The 20,933-nt window shown below is 44.8% G+C and overlaps 3 non-coding genes across 3 annotated transcripts; all 3 read left to right on the plus strand.

The window, feature by feature from the left end:
• The first annotated feature begins 6,850 nt into the window (after window positions 1-6,850).
• On the plus strand, window positions 6,851-6,922 carry TRNAP-UGG (transfer RNA proline (anticodon UGG)). The gene has a single exon. It is a non-coding gene; the product is annotated as a tRNA-Pro (tRNA).
• A 4,982-nt stretch (window positions 6,923-11,904) lies between these two features.
• Window positions 11,905-11,976, plus strand: TRNAP-UGG (transfer RNA proline (anticodon UGG)). The gene has a single exon. It is a non-coding gene; the product is annotated as a tRNA-Pro (tRNA).
• A 5,071-nt stretch (window positions 11,977-17,047) lies between these two features.
• TRNAP-UGG (transfer RNA proline (anticodon UGG)) lies at window positions 17,048-17,119 on the plus strand. Its single transcript has one exon. It is a non-coding gene; the product is annotated as a tRNA-Pro (tRNA).
• Window positions 17,120-20,933: the final 3,814 nt, after the last annotated feature.

Here is a 20,933-nt window from a genome sequence, read left to right on the forward strand (position 1 = left end):
CAATTTTAGAAGACCCTAACACCACGTCCCTATAAAGACAGATATTCTTATTCTTCGGTTGAAATAAAACTGCCTTTGTTTTTTCATTGGTCTCCACGAATGCTCAGTACATCATAAGCGATTCTCAAGCGGCCATTAGAAATTATGCAAAAGGTAGGATCTCTCCTGAGGCATGGCACATCATCAGAGTCAATGAAGCAAAGTTCTCCGATGCAGAGAAGAACGGCAGGCAATTGCTCTGGTTCCCAGCGCATACAACTCCAGACATTCCCGCAGTCAACCTCAACGAGGTAGCACACCGCGAAGCTCGAGGTCTTACTCGCCGAGCTGAGCAAAGAGTGACTTCCATCGGTCAGGAGAACGCGGAGGAGGAAATCTGGAGAGAAAAAGATATATTAACAAGATTTAGTGATATTACCAAATTCTATCAAAATCGGAGGCGAGTATTACCACCGCCTCACACTAAACTGAACAGAGCTGAGTCCGTTACTTGGAGGCGACTACAAACAGAAACTTATACGAGTCCCGCGCAACTAAAAACTTTCTAGCCCGATATATACGAGAGCGATATGTGCAAGCTATGCAAGTCTGTTAGAGCCACCCTTCAACACATGTTGTGGGGATGTGAAATATACCAAAATAAAATGGCAGTCTCCCCAGAAAATCTACGGGCGCGGTGGTCGGCCGTGCTGCTCAGCTCAGAACTCCAAGACCAACTTTGGGCCGTCCAGCGAGCCAAGGAAGCCGCACGGGAGCAGCAGCTCCCAGTGGCCATCTAGGCGGCCCCAGGCCCGGGCCTCCCAATCGCCGGATTCCAAATAAAGTTATCACATCCACATGTTTTTTCAGCGTTGATCTTGAGACCATTTTCTAGAGACCATAAACACATTTTTTCCAAACAAGAGTTAGCCACTGACACTAGCTCCGAAGCATCATTGGACGAAAACAGGACAGTAGTGTCGTCGGCATAGATTATGAATTTGGCATCGGGATCAATATTAACGAGATCATTGGCGTAAAGATTAAACAGAAGAGGCCCAAGGATACTGCCCTGGGGTACACCTGCCGTAACAGAAGAAATTTTGGACGATTTGTTGTTAATGAACACATATTGGCATCTATGCTGCAAGTATGACCGAAATAATTTTAAGGCGACACCGCGGATACCATAGTAGGTAAGTTTATTTAATTATAGTTCATGACTGATGGAGTCGAATGCCTTACTAAAGTCAATAAATACCCCCAAAGTAAGCTGGCGGTCCTCAAAATTTTGTAAGATGTATTCTTTCTGCTGAAGAAGCGCAAGCTGAGTCGATCTGTGTTTGCGAAAGGCATATTGCGAGTCAGTGAGGAGGTCTTTAGTTTCAAGGAAGTTAGATACACGGATAAAAATTATTTTTTCTAAAGCTTTCGAAAAGATCTGGAGTATAGAGATTGGTCTGTAGTTGGACATAGCTGATTTATCACCTTTCTTGAATATAGCTAACACTTTTGCAGCTTGCATTTTACGTGGGAAGACACCACTAGCGAGTGAAAGGTTATAAATATGCGTTAGCACTGGGGCAATTACATCGATAACATATTTAACAGGTTTCATCTGCAAGTTATCTATATCACACGTGCTACTGTCTTTTAAATTGCAAAAAATACAGATAAGTTCACCTTCATCAGTTGGCCGGAGAAAAACGGTGTCATGAGGCGCGGCTTTAATATAACGGCAGGCACTGCTATTTGTGGGCAACGTGCTAATGTTTGTGAAATAATCATTAAAAACATCAGGTAACATTTCGGGGCTAACGTCAACCCCGTCTTTCTTAATAATAACAGGGAATAGGGCATCATGTGAACGACCGAGTAGCGAATTGACCTTCTTCCATATTTTCCAACTATCGCTCGAACAGGATTCGAAATACTTGTTATTATAGCGAATCTTAGCCAGCCGCAGCTGCTTATGAAGTTTATTACGGTATCTCTTAAACATGGCTAGATCTGCCATGTCACGGGACACGATGAACTTGTTATATAGACTATTCTTTTCTTTTATTTCTTGGAATAGTTCTGCCGTGATCCACGGTTTTCTTATCTTTGGGGAGCGCTTTGTTCTAGTACGAGTCGGAAAATGCTGATCGTAAAGCACACGGAAAATGCCCAAGAAAGTTTCATACGCGAAGTTAGCACATTTTTTAAAATCGAACTCCAGTCAGTATGTCGCAGTTCATCACGAAACTTCTGCATTCGCAAGAGTGTAATTAGCCGAGTGGAAAATTTTCGCATGGGGAACATCTTTTAATTTTACAGTTTACACTGAAAACAACTGGCATGTGATCACTCAGAACAGAATAACAGACACCAGCTTTGGTATTGCACTCAGAGAAATTAGTAATAAATAAATCAATACAGGTGGCTGTGTGGCCGGTCACTCTTGTCGGCACCGAGATAACATTTGAAAAACCGTAGGAATGTAGCAAGAGCTTAAAATCACGACACAAAGGGGTTAATGCAAGTAGGTCAATATTAAGGTCGCCACCCCAAATAACTTCATAGTGATTATTAGAGATATAAGTAATGAAGTTTTCAAGGAAGAGAAAGAAACGCTCAGTGTTACCATCAGGCGGCCTATACCATACAGTAACCAATAAGTTTGAGCATATAACTGAAAGGACCTCATAATCTTTGGTCACAGTACAGAAATCTTCTATACGCTGCACTACCAATTGGTTTCGAACCATAATGCTAACTCCACCGCCACGTGTAATCGTCCTTGACTGCGTGAAGCATCTGTAGTTCGGAGGGTGCCAAACTGCCGAGTTTTGGTGGTAACACGTTTTTGACAGCATGATAAAATCGAAAGAGACGCTTAGACTGCCAAGAAATGCGTCGAGCTCATCATGTTTATTGCAAGCAGACTGACAATTCAAATGGATGCATTTAACGCCATTTCTGTGTGTAGGCCCAAAGTAGTTAAACAAGTCAGAAGGGCACACCCAATCAGCACAAGACATGGTTGACGTATACAAACACAGTCACCAGGAATTCAGGAAACTAGTTTGGCAAGGTCACTGGGGCATTTTATCAAGTGCGCGCGATCGCCCTCTTCTTTTCGAACGAAAACTTTGCCACTTCGGTGCCATGCATAGCAGAAATCGTGCTCATGCGCCCATGCTTTAGCCAACTTCAGTAGGGCCCTGTTTTGCGTAGTTAGGTTTTCCATCATGTACGCGCCGTTCTCAACAGTTGGCAAAGCCTTACGTTTACCGAGCCATTGATCCTTAGTCGATTGATTCGAGAAGCGGACGAGGATTCCAGGAATCTTATCTGAGCTAGAGGGAAGCCGGTGGATCGCAGATACACTTTGCTCAGTTAATGGTGCGAGCTGTACATTGACCGAACGCATGCAATACCGTACACGGTTAAACGTGCAAATAACTGGGGATCTTGTGAATGGTAAACAAGTGCATTCAATTATGAGGATCACGACGACAGTAATAAAGCAAGGAAACAGCATGTTAATTACTAGATGCGTGCAGAGTGTTGTGATCGCTGAAGAGAAGGGCATACTACAGCGACACGCATTGTTTTTATAAATGGTGCAAGCACGCTACGTGAGACTGGCGAAATATTAAATCGCCACAAATTCTTATATAGGCTTCCTAAAAGCGAGTCATTCTTATTTGACGAATGAAAATTATGGAGCAGAAGTTACTTGCCTTGTGCGGTTGCTCAGGAAGTGGTGCCCCTGCAATCTTAGCTTTCCTGCCTGTCCTGCAGTGGAATCGTTCGAAACACTCCTCGCATTCATCATTTTGATTTCCTCAAGACCGCAATTAGTTTTCTATCCATTATATATTAGAATTAGAAAGTAACAAATATTCGACTACTTTGTGTAGCGAATTATCGAGTAAGAAATGTAGGGGCGTGCGAAATTCGAAATTTTGAATACGAATCTGATTGTCTCTGCTATTCAATGTTCGATATGAAATTGTCGAATATTCGAAGGAAACGAATATTCGATAGCTTCGTGTAGCGAATTCTAAAGTAGAAAACAAATCGAATAGCAGGGACTATCCGATTCATATCCGAAATTTCGAATTTCGCACACCCCTATATTTTTTAAAGCGCTTTAACTTCAACACATTGCAAGACGTTATTGAGGCATAGCAGAGCGCCGGGAGCTAATGTCACGAAAAGTAATGTTGCCCGAGGTCTCGATATAGCTTAAAATGAATGTTGCCATTTGATTACTAGGGTGTGTTGGAATGAGTGTCATGCAGAACCTTTGATAGCTAATCCAATGGGCCCCTTACCAAAGTACAATACTTGATTTATCATTGTGTACAGTACCCGATTCCCAAAATGCGGCGGACTCTACATAGCTGAAATGCCATGACATTTAGGTGAGGTTACTGGGTTGTTTTATTTTAGAGCATTCCTTCCTGTCAGATATAACGTACGTAGGCAAGAAAGCGTGCGCCGCTGAAAGGCCAAGTTGGCAATTTATTACAAAATATATTGCAGTCCCCACTTCGTTATAAACTTTGCTTCAATGCAAGAAATTATTGAGGCAAAGTAGATTAACGGTCATAAGGCAACCTCGTGGAAGTTTTCTGTGCGCCCGATTTTCCCACAACAAAATTGGAGCTCGTGCCGTCATCCGAATCATACAATACTTATGGAATGATCGCTTCCTCGAAAACTCTTTGAACGCTAAGTTTAACGTGATTTTAAATGCCAATCTGTTTACGTTGCCATTGAAACAACGTTCTAACTTCACCGCAGGGCAAACACTTACCGAGGCAGAGCACGCTTTACAGGGCCCATAGATTCGTTCAGGTTGGTGGCGCCACCTGTCCCGCAATTGCGCAGCTAGCGTTGACTTCCACGGCCGGGCTGGAGCAGGCAGCGAACGAGCGCGTTTTTCAGTCCGGCTGGCGGATGCAGCCTTGGGGACTTCACCCCGTATGAAGTACTGCCATGCGTCTTCAGGTTAGCATGGACATACTACGATCAGCCTTCTATACACTGGGTGTCTCTACGAAGCCTTTAAGCATTTTTTTTCAAAAAATCGCATGTCGCAGTCAGCGCAATTCTAATCCTCGAACTGCTTTTCACTCTGAGGCGGATATTACTTGCACGATAAATCGAAATGTATAATCGACTAATTAACAAAACCTTACTAATTATCTTTTGATCTAATTACTTTAATGCGCATATTGCAAGTGACAAATTGTAGCCGATGAGACTGTAAGGTATATCTACTTAAAAATAATTATGTCGATTACACCATTTTCGACATATGCGTCATCAAAATAGCCGTAAAAGTGTACTGTCGCTCCGCTTACTTCTTTCCCAAAACGCCGTTTTAAACATTGAAGCGCAAAGGTAACTGGACCGCCAATGTATTTCTTCGCGAATTTCGGGAATTAGTATCTCGAAACTTGTGTCACACGGGAATTAGTATCCGCCTTCCGAACTCCCCGGCTACAATTTGTAAATTGTAATATGTTCCGTGGGGTAAGTAGTTAAAAACTTTATTGATGTATTTTTGTTAATTCACCTATTATTCATTTCGACCATCGGTTTGTCGCGCCGTCGTACGCCGAAGTAGCAAAAGGAGTTGAGCAGCTGGAAGCTTGGTCAGAAAAATCGATGGAACAAATAGTAAACAAACTCGTTGAGAAATGTACTGACAAATTTTGGCTCTACTGATACTGTCGTCGACGAGTTAAAGGGTAGAAGTTGAGGCCCTCTCCTCAACTGTGCGGCTGCCCACATCTTTAGGGGAAGGCCTTAGGGAAGATAATACTTGTCTTAAGACCGCCAACGAGGAACTCAAGCCTGGAAATGAAATACTGACGAAACGAGTCGGAGAACTGGAGCAGTATTCCAGGCAGAATGATGTCGAGCTCGAGATTATTCCTTGCAGCCAGGGTGAGGATTGTGTAGCAATTGTCGTAACTCTGGGTGCAGAGATAAACTACCCCGTCCTCGACAATGACATTGAGATCGTGCACGGCGCACGGACTAAGGCAGGCCCGAACAACAACAACAACAACAACAACAACAACAACAACAACAACAACAACAACAACAACAACAACGACGACGACGACGACGACAACGACAACAACAACATCGACAACAACAACAAAAATCCTCGCTATGTTCCATTCTCGTGCTAAGAAGCAAGGAAAAGCACGCGTGGGCACCAGGGGCCTCGGATTTTATGGTTTACAGAATATCCAAATTTATGCTAACGAACACCTAACTCACGAAAACAAGAAGCTGTTTGCCAAAGCTCTGTGACTCAAAAAGGAAAACGCCTGGCAGCATCTGTGGACACACAGCTGCCAGATCAAAGGAAGAATAAAAAAATGAGAGCCGTGTCTAGCGTATAACTTTTGCAGGCCGGTCTGTCTATATTCAGTTGATCGGTCTGTCTTTCGTTTAAAAGCTTTATCTCCGAAGGTTGTACGTCGGCTAGTCATTTCAATTTCTTCTTTAACGTAGGTAGGACATTAGTCAGCATAATAGCAAGGGCTTGGGGGTGCAACCTACCACCCCGTTCCAAAGCGGACGCTCATAACATCCATCCATCCATCCAGCCACGAGCTTCGATGTTCGAATTTAAATTCTGGCTGTCAGCCAGAATTTAATGGCACATTACGCAATACGCTCCGTACATTTCGGCGAGCGAAGCCAAGGTGTTTAATGAATACGTAGACGTGTCTCCCCGCATTGCTCCTGGCGATAGCGCAAATGTGCAAAGGCTCTGGAAACCTGATTTCGACGCCTTCTATATAACGGCAACCGGTTTTTCCTTAAAAAGCGCTTCCGAAGAAAATCTCGCATCGGCTCGTTGGTCTAGGGGTATGATTCTCGCTTTGGGTGCGAGAGGTCCCGGGTTCAAATCCCGGACGGGCCCCTTCTTTTGACGCGTTGTTTGTTGTTTACTTGCGGTGCATGAAAATTTCACTATAGTGAGGGCTAAATAACTTTATCGAACGAAAAGCAGATACGTCGAGAGTAAGATAAAACTAGGGGTGGGAGAATAATCCAAGTTTCGAACATGAGTACTTAGTGTGAAATATTCGAAAATGAACAGCTCGGTACATTCAAAACTACAAACAAATATTTCGCAACAGCAGACCGTTTAAGTCTAGTTACTGTTATTCATATGGTAAACAAAGTACCACTGATTATATTAGGTTTGGCAAAAATTTTTCGAAGCTATGCAGTAATAAAAAGGTAATATAAGCGTTGTTTTCGATCGCGGCGGAAGCCGACATGAGAGAGAGAGCGTAAACTTTAATTTCAAATCAGCAAGATTTGAGTCCGGCGTCTTTTAGTGGGTCTGGGCACCCGCCGCGGACGCGGTTCCGAGACCTTGTCTCGAAGCGGCTTCCTCGGCTCGCTGGACGGCCCAGAGTTGTGCTGTCAGGTCAGAGCTGAGCAGTGCGGTCATCCAGCGTGACTGGAGGCTGGCGGTGGAAGAGACGGAGGGGTCGGCACTGCCCGACTTGTTTGTTAGGTCCCGACACTCCCATAGCATGTGATTTAGTGTGGCAACCTCGCCACACGATGTGCATCTGTTTGTAGTGTACATGTCTGGATACATGGCGTGCATGAGTCTGGGGTTTCTGTAAGAGTCTGTTTGTAATTGTCTGAAGTGTACTGCTTGCGTCCTGTCTAACATAGCGTGAGGGAATGGGTATATGCGTCTTTGTAATTGGTAGTGTGCCGTGATGTCGTGAAAAGTGGTCATACGATCCTCCCATGCCCAGACGTTTGCAGTACCCCGCGGGGGCTCTTCCTCCGATGCTGCTCGGTGAGTCAGGCCTCGAGCAACGCCGTGAGCCGCTTCGTTGGGGGTGCTCATTCCAGTGTGTGCCGGGATCCACAGCAAATGCCTTCGGGTATCAACGTCGGCCTCTCCCTGGTGTATGGGATGCCGCTGGAGTATCTGATACGCCTCTTGCGAGATGCGCCCATTTGCAAAATTGCGAATTGCCGTTTGCGAGTCACAGATCACGTATGTAGCTTTGGTTTGTGTGAGGGCCAGTGCTATGGCCGCTTCCTCTGCCGCTTCGGCATGTGCCGTGTTCACGGTGACGCTCGTGAGGTGGTTGCCTCGGTGGCTAGTAACTGCCTCCACGAAACTCTTCCTATCTCGATAGCGGGCTGCGTCGGTGAAGACCGCATCCTTGTCGTTAGAGTAACTTTTGTTCATTTGTTGTGCCCTGGCTTTACGCCTCCCCGTGTGGTGTTGGGGGTGCATGTTGCGAGGCAATGGGGGTACGTATAGTTGTTCGCGTATGGGTCTTGGAATGTCTGCTTTGACGCCATGTTGCGAGTGGTATGTGATGCCCAGATTTTCAAGCACGTGTCTGCCCGGGCGGGTCTTCGATAGGCGTTCAAGTTGGGACACTTGTTGCGCCTCCACGAGTTCTTCGAGCGTATTGTGTAGGCCTAGTTCTAAGAGCTTGGTGGTGCTGACTCCAGGCGCAAGTCCCAACGCACATTTGTACGCCTTGCGTATGAGCGCGTTGAGCTTGTTTTTTTCCGCAACCGTCCAGTTGTGAAACGCTGCCGTGTACCTTATCTGGGAAATGACGAAGGCTTGGATGAGTCGGATGACGCTGCCTTCGCGCATGCCCGCGTGTTTGTTGGTGATGCGTCGAATGAGCTGCATCGTGCTGGTGGCCTTTGCCGTTATCTTGCGAAGTGCTTCGCCATTGCCACCCTTATGCTCTATCATCATTCCTAGTACCCGGATTTTCTCTACTCTCGGGATGGGTAGGCCATTTGATGCCGTTAATTGGATCTTTTGCTTTTCCTGGGGGGTGTAGCATTTAGGTGGGCGCCCCTTTCTGACTGGTCTATACAGCAGCAGTTCGGATTTTTCGGCCGAGCAGGCGAGTCCCGTGCCCACGAGGTAGTTTTCTACGCATTGGATGGCCTGTTGTAAACGTTGCTCGATCGCTCCGTCGCTGCCCGTTGTCGTCCAGATCGTAATATCATCCGCGTATAGCGTGTGATGCAGTCCTTCGATTTGAAACAGTCGGTCGGGCAACCCCAGCAGGACGAGGTTGAAGAGCATTGGCGAGATCACCGAGCCTTGCGGGGTGCCCGAGCTGCCGATGTTGATTTGCTCTGACTGTAGTTGCCCCACTCGCATGCGAGCGGTTCTTCCCGTGAGGAAGTCTCGGACGTAGTTGTACGTGCGCAGGCCGAGATTTAGATTGTCTATTTGTCGCAATATGGCATCGTGGCGAACGTTATCGAAGGCCCTCTTCAGGTCCAGCCCGAGGATGGCTCTCGTCGAACGCCCCGGATTGTCTATGATTTGGTGTTTTAGTTGCAGAAGGGCGTCTTGCGTGGAGAGATGTCTTCTGAACCCAATCATGGTGTGTGGAAATAAGTCGTTGTCCTCGAGGTAATCCGTGAGTCTATTGAGAAACGCGTGCTCCATTAACTTGCCCACGCAGGACGTGAGGGAGATGGGGCGCAGGTTTTCCAGCTGTAATTTCTTTCCGGGTTTCGGTATCAGTGTGATATTTGCTTCTTTCCATTGTCGGGGTAGCTTGCCGTGCGCCCAGCACTCGACATGAAAATCTGTGATTTTTGCTTGCACTCTGTTATTTAGTGTTTTTGGCTGTTCTAGCTGTGTAGCAGTTTTATCTTTTACTCTACAAGTAGTCACGTTTTCCTCGCAATGGACCATTTTACATGTGTCTACGAAATGTACCTATCTAAGGCAGACAAGTCCTTCGGTTATATTTATCCTTCCGCAACTCGTGATCTTTTTTTTTCTTCTTCGGCAACCACTTATTTAGCGTTTTTGGTATAAACTAGCCATTCTACAGCCATTTTATCATGTAGAGCTTGTTTGCAAACCAACTCTAATGTCGTTGAGAAGCTATCCACGCATTTTTCCTAATGAAAGTTGGTGATGTTATGTTTAACATTGACCATTTCTCCCCGATAATTAGCCGTCTTTTTGGCACTATATACTCAATGCAGGAGCCGCACCTAACTGTTCTGAAATAAAGAGCCCTGCTGTGAATATTTGTGTCTGGGCTAGGCTATTCGTCACACACACACACATACACACACACACACACACACACACACACACACACACAAACACACACACACACACACACACACACACACACACACGCACGCACACAACACACACACACACGCACACACACACAAACACACACGCACACACACACACCACGTGTGCTACGTTTAACGCGTGGTTAATTAGGACATTATACAATTTATACGCGAGTTTTCCTGGTGTTTCAATTAGCACAAAATGGGATGCACGTAATTTGCGGACAACGTTTTAAAATGCGCGATTTAATTGCAGGCACTATTATTTAGCCGCCAATGGGATCCGAAGCCACATTTATATAGTACCGATATCTGCCTTTCTGGTACCGCCTGGCGTATCTTTTCTTTTTTCACAGAAAACAAATTTTTAGAAATCGCCTTTGGTATGAATAATTCACATCATTCAGCTGGATTACTTGAAGAGGCGGACATGTACGAGGACTCCAAATGTATAATTGACTTGATAAGAACATGTTTATTAGTCAATTAGTTTTTTCTAATTATTCACTTTCAGCAGCAATTGCAATTGACAAATTGCAGCCGGTGAGTGCGCAAGGCGTATTCATGTGAAACGAATTGTCAGGGTGACACGTGCACCCACTTCGATATATGAATTCCCAAAGTATGCGACGAAATGCAGTTTAGTTACACTTGCCTTTCTGCTTCAATGCATAAAACAGCGGTTTGTTGAAAAAAAGAAAGTCGGGAGCAGTAGTTCGTTCTTGCCGTATGTTTTACGGCGCAGATCTCAAAACCCGTGCCATCCTTGAAGTCCCCAAGTGCACATGCCCTGTAAGCTCACCGGCTACAATTCGTAAATTGCAATATGTGCCATAATGTAATTAATAAGTCAATTAGTGGATTCTTGTGAATAATTTGGTTATGCATTTCCATTTCACGTGTGACTGATGTCCGCCGCTTCGAATAATCCATCTGAAGAACTACAATGATGCTATTTTCCAGAACCTATTTTTACATGTTTTGTATGGTAAAAAGAAAAAAAAAACAAAGAAAGAACATCCCGTGTTTCAGCGAGTGCTCATGTCAGCGAGTGCTCATTTCATTTATTTCATTTATTTTTAGCCCTGCGGGGAGTGCATGCTAGCGAGTGCTCATCAGAGAGTGCTCATATCCGCATGTGGTGTGGCCTTTCGTCTCCCGTAGCGGCATCAAATGTGTCATTTGCTAGCAGTGTGTGCTGTCATCACACTAAGTGCTCGCACACGACTGAACGAACGAAATCCAACGGTAACAACAACCAAATATATGGCACTGAGAAAAGCCACCGACGAAACTTAGCCAAATAACACGCGGGTATTCCGTGCGAAGAATTGCGCCTTTATAGGGTGACGAAATGACATTGAATGAGGTGTGAAATGAGTCTCTGTAGAATACCAGCGCCGTCCCCGGAAGGTGCTGCTGGTTACCTGAGCAACGACATTACGCATACCTTTGCGTAAAGGCTCTTGTATGCTCACCGCGTACGCACGTGTTTCCCAAGCCGGCGCTAGGTGGCATTCGTTGTAGCAAAAAGCCACGAGCTCTGCTGTACGAATTTCAATGCTGGCTGTCAGCCAGAATTTAATGGCACATTACGCAATACGCTCCGTACATTTAGGCGAGCGAAGCCAAGGTGTTTAATAAATACGTAGACGTCTCTCCCCGCGCTGCTCCTGGCGATAGCGCAAATGTGCAAAGGCTCTCGAAACCTGATTTCGACGCCTTCTATAGAACGGCAACCGGTTTTCTCTTATAAAGCGCTTCCGAAGAGACTCTCGCATCGGCCCGTTGGTCTAGGGGTATGATTCTCGCTTTGGGTGCGAGAGGTCCCGGGTTCAAATCCCGGACGGGCCCTTCCTTTTGGCGCGTTGTTTGTCGTTTACTTGCGGTGCATGAAAATTTCGCTATAGTGAGGGGTAAGTAACTTTATCGAACGAAAAGCAGATACGTCGAGAGTAGGATAAAACTGGGGGTGGGAGAATAATCCAAGTTTCGAACGTGAGTACTTACTGTGAAACATTCGAATATGAACAGCTCGGTATATTCAAAACTATAACAACATATTTCGTAACAAGGGACCGTTTAAATCTAGTTATTATTCTCCATCTGCCAAACAAAGTGTCGGTAACTGCACTAGGTTTCGCAACAGTAGTTTTCGAAGCAATGTATTAATAAAACGGGTAATACAAGCGTTGTTTTCGGACGCGCAGCGGAAGCGTACATGAAAATCTGTGATTTTTGCTTCCACTCTTTTATTTATTATTTTTGGCTCTTCTAGCTGTGTAGCAGTTTTATCTCTTACTCTACAAGCATTCAGGTTTTCCTCGCAGTGGACCCTTTTACATGTGTCTACGCAATGTGCATATCTAAGGCAGGTAAGTCCTTCGGTTATTTTTATCCTTCCGCAACTTGTGATGCTTTCTTTTTTCTTCGACAACGATTTTTTTAGCGTTTTTTTGTAAGCTAGCCATACAACAGCCATTTGATCATGCAGAGTTTGTTTGCAACCTGACTGTAATGTCGTTGAGAAGCTATTCACGCACTTTTCTTAATGAAAGTTGGTGATGTGTTTAAAACTGAGCATTTGTCTCCGATATAGTTAGCCGTCTTTTTGGCACTACATAGTCAATGCAGGAGCGGCACATAACTGTGCTGAAATAAAAAGCCCAGCTGTGAATATTTGCGTCTGGGCTAGACTATTCGGTAGTTAGTTACTATTCGCATTCGATTCGTATACGAAAGAAAAGGATATCAGCCCACCAAGAACACACACACACACACACACGCACAGACGCACAAACAAATTAATTAATTAATCAATTAAATAATTGATTAATTACTTAATTAATTAGCTGAATATTAACTAATTATTTTTTATTGTTCCATTTCTTAATCATTCCTGGAATCGCAAGCATGTCAATTACAAAGTTGTCGGGCAGCTTAAGTAACCTCCGAATCAAGCATTTATATCGTGCGGAAGTGTGCCTGCCTGCTTTTTCCAACAAAAAAAAAAACAAAAGCCCGCGAAACATGACATCGACGCTCCCTCGCGCGCCGCTACTCAAGCGCCCCCAAGCAACCTTTGAAAGACATGCCAGACATGCGGCTGCATTCGTTTATCGCCGCATCGTACAAGGCTTCGTCATGTAGTGTGGCTCGAGAGGTTTCGCGACCAGACTAACGCGTTGCGATAAGTGTCAGCATCTGCGGACGCGAGAATGTTGTTTGCGATCGCGAGCCACTCGGGATAGCTTTGAATACAGAAGCGTGCCACCGCGGAATTCAATTTGTGTGGGGATTGGGGGACACGATTAATGTTTAGGCTGTGTAGCCTAATTGCACTTCTTTTGTGGAAGATTACTTATACAAGAGTCCCAGAACCTCACAACGCAGAAGCGCGTATCTTACGCACTTTGCGTGTACGAACTTTGCTCGAAATCCGGAAAGAAGTTAACGTGCCACAGTACTGACATATCAAGGAAATAGGGCGCATCTAATGGATGATCGGTGCGGGCGAAATTTTGAAAGCGTCAGGTAGTTACGAAATATTCAAATAGTTCCTTTGCAAGTGCGATTAAAGGAGTTAATTAAACGGCCGTTATCCGCAATGTTTGCCAGCGTCCTGAGAGAAGTGAAAGTGACACCGCAAATTCACGTTCGGTGGAAATCGGGGCATGATATAGGGGTAACGTTTGCCAAAAGTATAACGCTTCTGACTTAATCGTGGGATTCGCAAGTAATCACCGAACGCTCGTTTTCTGCATACTTTCATGCGTTATTGCTGCCCCCAAACTGTCCTCGGCGAAGTAAACGAGGCACCTCGTTTTTTTTTCTGGAGGAAATATGAGGCGTGCGAAGTCCTATGTGTGTGCAACGTTTAATGTGAATGCGTGGTTAATTAACACATTATACAATTTATACGCGAGCTTTCCCGGTGTTTCAATTAGCACGAAATGGGGTCCATGTAATTCGCGGACAACGTATTAAAATGTGCGATTTAATTGCAGGCAACTTTGTTTTGCCGCCAGTGGCAGCTTAAGCCATATTGTTATAGGACCGATATGTGCGTCTCTGGTTCCGCCGGGTGTCTTCTTTTTTTTTTTTTTACACAAAACTAAGTATTAGAAATCGCCTGTGGTATGAATAATTCAAGTTATTCAGCTGGATTACTCAAAGAGGCGGAGATGCACGAGAACTCAGAATGTATAATTGTCTTGATAAAGATATTCCTAATAGTTAATTAGTGATTTTTGTAATTATTCACTTTCAGCAGAAATTGCAATTGACGAATTGCAGCCGGTGCACAAGGCGCACAAGGCGTATTCACGTGAAACAAATTGTCAGGGTGACACCTGCTTCGAGGTATTCATCCCCAAAGTATGCGACGAAATACAGGGGCGTTTCAATTACGTTTGTGCTTCAAGGCATAAAACAGCGGTTTGTTGAAAAAAAGAAAGTCGGGAGCAGTAGCTTATTCTTGCCGTATGTTTCACGGCGCACATCCCGAAACCCGTGCCATCCTTAAAGTCCTTCCAAGTGCACATGCCTTGCAAGCTCTCCGGCTACAATTCGTAAATTGCAGTATGTGCCACAAAGGAAATAATTAGGAAGTCAATTAGTGGATTCTCGTGAACTAGTTGATTATGCATTTCCATATTTCGGGCGACTGATTTCCGCGGCTTCGAATAATCCATCTCGAGGACTAAACGACGCTATCTGCCATAACCCATTTTTAAATATCTTGTGTGGTAAAGAAAAAAGAACAAGAAAGAACACCCCGGCGTGTTTCAGCGAGTACTCATGTGCGCGAGTACTCATTTCATTTATTTCATTTATTTTTAGCCCTGCGGGGAGTGCATGCTAGCGAGTGCTCATCAGAGAGTGCTCATATCTGCATGTAATGTGGTCTTTCGTCTGTCGCAGCGGCATAGAATGTGTCATTTGCTAGCTGTTCCTGCTGTGATTACACTAAATGCTCGCGCACGACTGAATGAACGAAATCCAATGGTAACAACAACCAAATATATGACACTGAGAAAAGTCACCGACAAAACTTAAGCAAATAACTCGCGGTATACTCCGTACGAAGAACTGCGCCTTTATAGGGTGACGAAATGACATAGAATCACGTGTGAAATGCGTCTCTATGGAATACCAGCGCTGTCCCCGGAAGGTGCTGCTGGTTACCTGAGCGACGACATTACATATATACCATTGGGTAAATGCTCTCGTATCCTCACAGCGTATGCACGTGTTTCCCAAGCCAGCGGTAGGTGGCGTTCGTTGTAGCAAAAAGCAATAACATACATACATACATACATACATACATACATACATACATACATACATACATACATACATACATACATACATACATACATACATACATACATACATACATACATACATACATACATACATACATACATACATACATACATACATACATACATACATACATACATACATACATACATACGTCCGTCCGTCCGTCCATCCAGCAATGAAAACAGTGAACAGACGGTGGAGATACAGGGCTAAGAAATACCTCGGGTAACAGAATATAAATACCTTGGTATATGGATAAACGAAGGCAATAGATATATGGAAACACAGGAAAATACATAGCAGTAAAGGGGAAGAGAAATGCAGCCATAATGAAGCACAGAGCGCTATGGGGATACAATAGGTGATACAATAGGTACGAGGTCCTCCTAGGTATGTGGAAAGGTGTAGTGGTTCCAGGACTTACTTTTGGAAATTCAGTTGTTTGCTTTAAATCAGGGGTACAATCAGGACTCGACGGGAACCAAAGCCAGTGGGTCGCTTCGCATTGGGCGCTCACGGGAAGACTACAAATGAAGCTTTGCAGTGTGATATGGATTGGACTGGTTTTGAAGTGAGGGAAGCTCGCAGTAAAATTGAGTATGAAGAACGGCTGAGGAATATCGAAGAAAGTAAATGGGCTGGGAGGGTGTTCAGGTATCTGTACAGGAAAAACATTGATTCACAGTGGAGGAAAAGAACAAGGAAGCCTACCAGCAAGTATGCGGCCTGTATGGTGGGCAACACAGCAACAAAGAGGGTCAAGCGGAAAGTCAGAGCGGCTGAAATAATCTCATGGGTGACGGCAATGGAAAAGAAACCCGCCATGAGTAACTACTTAAGAGGAAAAAATGAAATCAGGAAAGAAACCATTTATGATAACTCAAAGGGAAGCTCATTACTTTTCGAACCGAGATCGGTATGCCTTAGAACACGCACCTATAAAGCGATGTATAAGAATGAAGAAGCATGTGCTTTCTGCGGTAAAGCTAGGGAAACGACGGAGTATGTTTTATTGGAATGTGTAGACATGTGTGGGTAGACACCCAGCGGTCGATTTAGGCACCACTGGCCTCCTTGAAGCCCTTGGGTTCAGCGGGAGCAGTGGTAAAGCAAACATGTCCGTAATAGGCATTAGTAAGAGGCGATTGGAGGATTGGTGGAAGAAAAGTAGGGAAACGACAAAAGACGGAGACGTACAAAAGCACAATTTGTGTTTGGTAGTCCATAGTGTTTTTTTTTCTTTTTTTATTGTTTGACCTAGGTAGGACATTGGTCAGTATAATAGCAAGAGCTTGGTGGCGCAACCCACCGGCCCGTTCCAAAGGGGACGCTCATAATTTGCATCCATCCAGCCACGAGCACCGCTGTTCGAATTTCAATACTGGCTCTCGGGTAGAATTTAATGGCACATCACGCTAGACGCTCCGTGCATTTCGGCGAGGGAAGCCCAGGTATTTCATGAATACGTAGACGTGTCTCCCCGCGCTGCTCCTGGCGACAGCGCTAAGGCACAAAGACTCTCGAAACCTGATTTCTACGCCTTCTAACGGCAACCGGTTTTTTACTTAAAAAGCGCTTCCGAAGAGGATCTCGCGTCGGCCCGTTGGTCTAGGGGTATGATTCTCGCTTTGGGTGCGAGAGGTCCCGGGTTCAAATCCCGGACGGGCCCTTACTTTTGACGCGTTGTTTGTCGTTTACTTGCGGTGCATGAAATTAATTTCACAACAGTGAGGGATAAATACCTTTATCAAAGGAAAGGCAGATACGTCGGGAGTAAAATAAAACGAGGGGTTGGAGAATAATCGAGGTTTCGAACATCAATACTTAGTGGGAAATATTCGTATTCGAAAATGAACTGCTCGGTATTCGAAAATATATCCAAAAATTTTGCTATACCTGACTGTTTAAGTCCAGTTACTATTGTCCATCTGCTAAACAAAGTATCACTAAATATACTAGGTTTCGCAACAATGCAGTAAAGAAACGGCTAATACAAGCGTTGTTTTCGAACGCGGTGGAAGCGTACATGAATATTTTTGATTTTTGCTTGCAGTGTTCTTGGCTGCCTAGATGTGTAGCAGTTTTATCTTTCATTCTACAACCAGTCATGTGTCTATGTAATGTACGTATATAAAGCCGACAAGTCCTTCGGTTATTTTTACCCTTTCGCAACTTGTGACCCTTCATTTTTTCTTCGACAACCACTTATTTAGCGATTTTGGTAAGCTAGCCATACAACAGCCATCTTACCATGTAGAGTTTGTTTGCGTTCAGACTCTAATGTCTAATGCCGTGTTTTTGGCACTATATAAGGGCTGGCTGTATCTGTAAATGAATAATAAATAAATATAGTCAATACAGGAGCGGCACATAACTGTGCTGAAATAAAGAGCCCTGCTGTGAATATTTGCGTCTGGGCTAGACTATTCGGTGGTTCGTTACTATTTGCATTCGATTCGTATACGAAAGAAAAGGATATCAGCCCACCAAGAACGCGCGCGCACACACACACACACACACACACACACACACACACACACACACACACACACACACACACACACACACACACACACACACACACACACACACACACACACACACACACACACACACACACACGCATTATTTTTGTATTAAATAATTAGCTGAATATTAATGAATTAGTTTTGATTGTTCCATTTCTTAATCATTCCTGGAATCGCAAACATGTCAATTACAAAGCTGTAGGGTACGTTAAATGACCTCCGAATGAAGGATTTATTTCGTGTTGAAGTGCGGCTGGTTGCTTTTTCCAAGGGAAAACAAAAGCCTGTGAAACACGCGAAATATGAAATCCACGCGCGCTCGCACGTCGCTACTCAAGCGCCTCCAAGCAACCTTCGAGTTATATACGGCTGCATTCGTTTATCGCCTCATCGTACAAGGCTTCGTCATGTGGGATGGCTCGAGAGGTTTCGCGACCAGACTAACGCGCTGCGATAAGCGTCAGCATCTGCGGACGCAAGAATGTCGTGTGCGATCACGAGGCACTCGGGATAGCTTTGAATGCGGAAACGTGCCACCGCGGGATCCAATTTGTGGGGGGATTGGGGGGCGCGAATAACCTTAAGCTGTGTAGCCTAATTACAGTTCTTTTGTGGAAAATTACTTATGTAAGCGTTCCAGAGCCTCACAACGCAGAAGCGTATCTTACGAACTATGCGTGAAGAACTTTGCCCGACGTCCCGAAAGAAGTTATCGTCCCACAAGATTCACAATATCGAGGAAATAAGGCCCATCTAATCGATGACCGGTGTGGTCTAAGAGAGAGATAAAACTTTATTGTGTCCTTGATGGGGTTAAGGGGTGGCGGGGGTCGGGAGACTAACCCCCAATCCCCCCTTTCCTCAGACGGCGGCCAGTTCTTGCTTTCTGGCGGCGTCTTCGGCCATCCGGACGGCCCAGAGCTGCTCCTCTGGGTCCAAGCTGAGCAGCAATGTCTCCCACTGCTCGGCCATACTAATGATGCGTGTGTTAGTGCGGGAGGTGTTGGTGGGTGAGGCTTTGGGGCATTGCCAAATAATATGATTGAGGTCGGCGCGGGCTTTGCAGTGCCAAGCGCAGAAGATTCTCTCTGGCACTCCGGTGTGGTCTAAGTTTCGAAAGTGTCAGGTAGTTACGAAACATTCAAAAAGTTGCTTTGCAAGTGCGCTTGAAGGCGTTAATTAAACGGCCGTCATCCGCAATATTTACCAGCGTCCTGAGAGTAGCGCAAAGGACACCGAAAATTCACGCTCGGTGGAAATCTAGGCGTGATACAGGGGTAATGCGTGCCAAAAGTTTAACGTTTCTGGCTTAATCACGCGAATTGCAAGTAATCACCGAAAGGTCGTTTTCTGCATACTTTCATGAGTTATTGCTGCATCCACAGTCTCCTCGGTGAAGTAAGCGAGGCACCTGGTTCGTATTTGGCGCAAATATGAGGCATGTGACGACCTATGTGTGTTCGACGTTTAATGTGAACGCGTGGTTAATTAAGTCATTATACACATTTATACACCAGCTTTCCTGGTGTTTCAATTAGCACGAAATGAGGTCCTTGTAAGTTGCGGACAACGTCTTAAAATGTGTGATTTAATTGCAGGCAAATTCGTTTTGCCCCCGGTGGAACCAGAAGCCACATTTATGTAAGACCGATATGTGCGTCTCTGGTTCCGCCGGGTGTTCTTATTTTCTTCTTTTGTTACAGAAAACAAAATTTTAGAAATCGCCTGTGGTATGCATAATTCAAGCCATTCAGCTGGATTATTCAAAGAGGAGGACATTACTTGCACAAGAACTCGGAATGCATAATTGACCTGATAAAAAAATGTTCCTAATAGTTCATTAGTGATCATCTTCATTCCTCACTTTCCGTATATATTGTAATTTACGAATTGCAGCCGGTGAGTTCGCGAGCCGTATTCACGTGAAAAGAATTGTCAGGGTGACACCCGCTCCGAGATATTCATCTCCAAGGTATGCGACGAAATACAGGAGCGTTTCAATTACGTTTGTGCTTCAAGGCATAAAACAGCGGTTTGTTGAAAAAGGAAAGGTGGGAGCAGTAGTTTATTCTTAACCGTATGTTTCACGTCACAGATCCCGAAACCCGTTGCAACCTTCAAGTCGTTCCAAGTCCATATGCCTTGCAAACTCTCCGGCTACAATTAGTAAATTACAGTAGGCCAATTAGCGAATTATTAATAATTGGTTGATTATGCATTTCAAATTCTCGTGCGACTGATGTCCGCCGCTTCGAATAATCCATCTCAAGGACTACAATGACGCTATTTTCCTGAACCTGTTTTTAAATGTTTTTTATGGCGAAGAAGAAAAAAAAACAAGAAACAACACCCCGGCGTGTTTCAGCGAGTACTCATGTTCGCGAGTGCTCATTTCATTTATTTCATTTATTTTTACTCCTGCAGGCAATGCATGCTAGCGAGTGCTCATCAGAGAGTGCTCATATCCGCCTGTGGTGTGGCCTTTCGTCTCCCGTATAGCGGCTTCAAATGTGTAGCACTAACGCGACACATTTGCTAGCAGTTTGAGCTCTCAACAAACTAAGTGCTAACGAACGAAATCCAACGGTAACCGCAACCAAATATATGACACTGAGGAAAGCCACCGAAACTTCAGTAAATAACTCGTGGTATACTCCGTACGACGAACTGCACCTTTGTCGGGGGACGCAATGAATTAGAATCGCGTGTGAAGTGCGTCTCTTTAGAATACCAGCGCCGTCCCCGGAAGGTGCTGCCGGTTACCTGAGCGATGGCATTACATATACCTTTGGGTAAAAGCTCTCGTATGCTCACAGCGTACGCGTGTGTTTCCCAAGCCGGCGTTAAGTGGCGTACATGGTAGCAAAATCCACGAGCACCGCTGTTCGAATTTCAATACTGGCTCTCGGACAGAATTTAATGGCACATTAGGCTATATGCTCCGTGCATTTCGGC

Source organism: Dermacentor albipictus, chromosome 1 (genome assembly GCF_038994185.2).
Source record: "Dermacentor albipictus isolate Rhodes 1998 colony chromosome 1, USDA_Dalb.pri_finalv2, whole genome shotgun sequence".
NCBI classification, from domain to species: Eukaryota; Metazoa; Arthropoda; class Arachnida; order Ixodida; family Ixodidae; genus Dermacentor; species Dermacentor albipictus.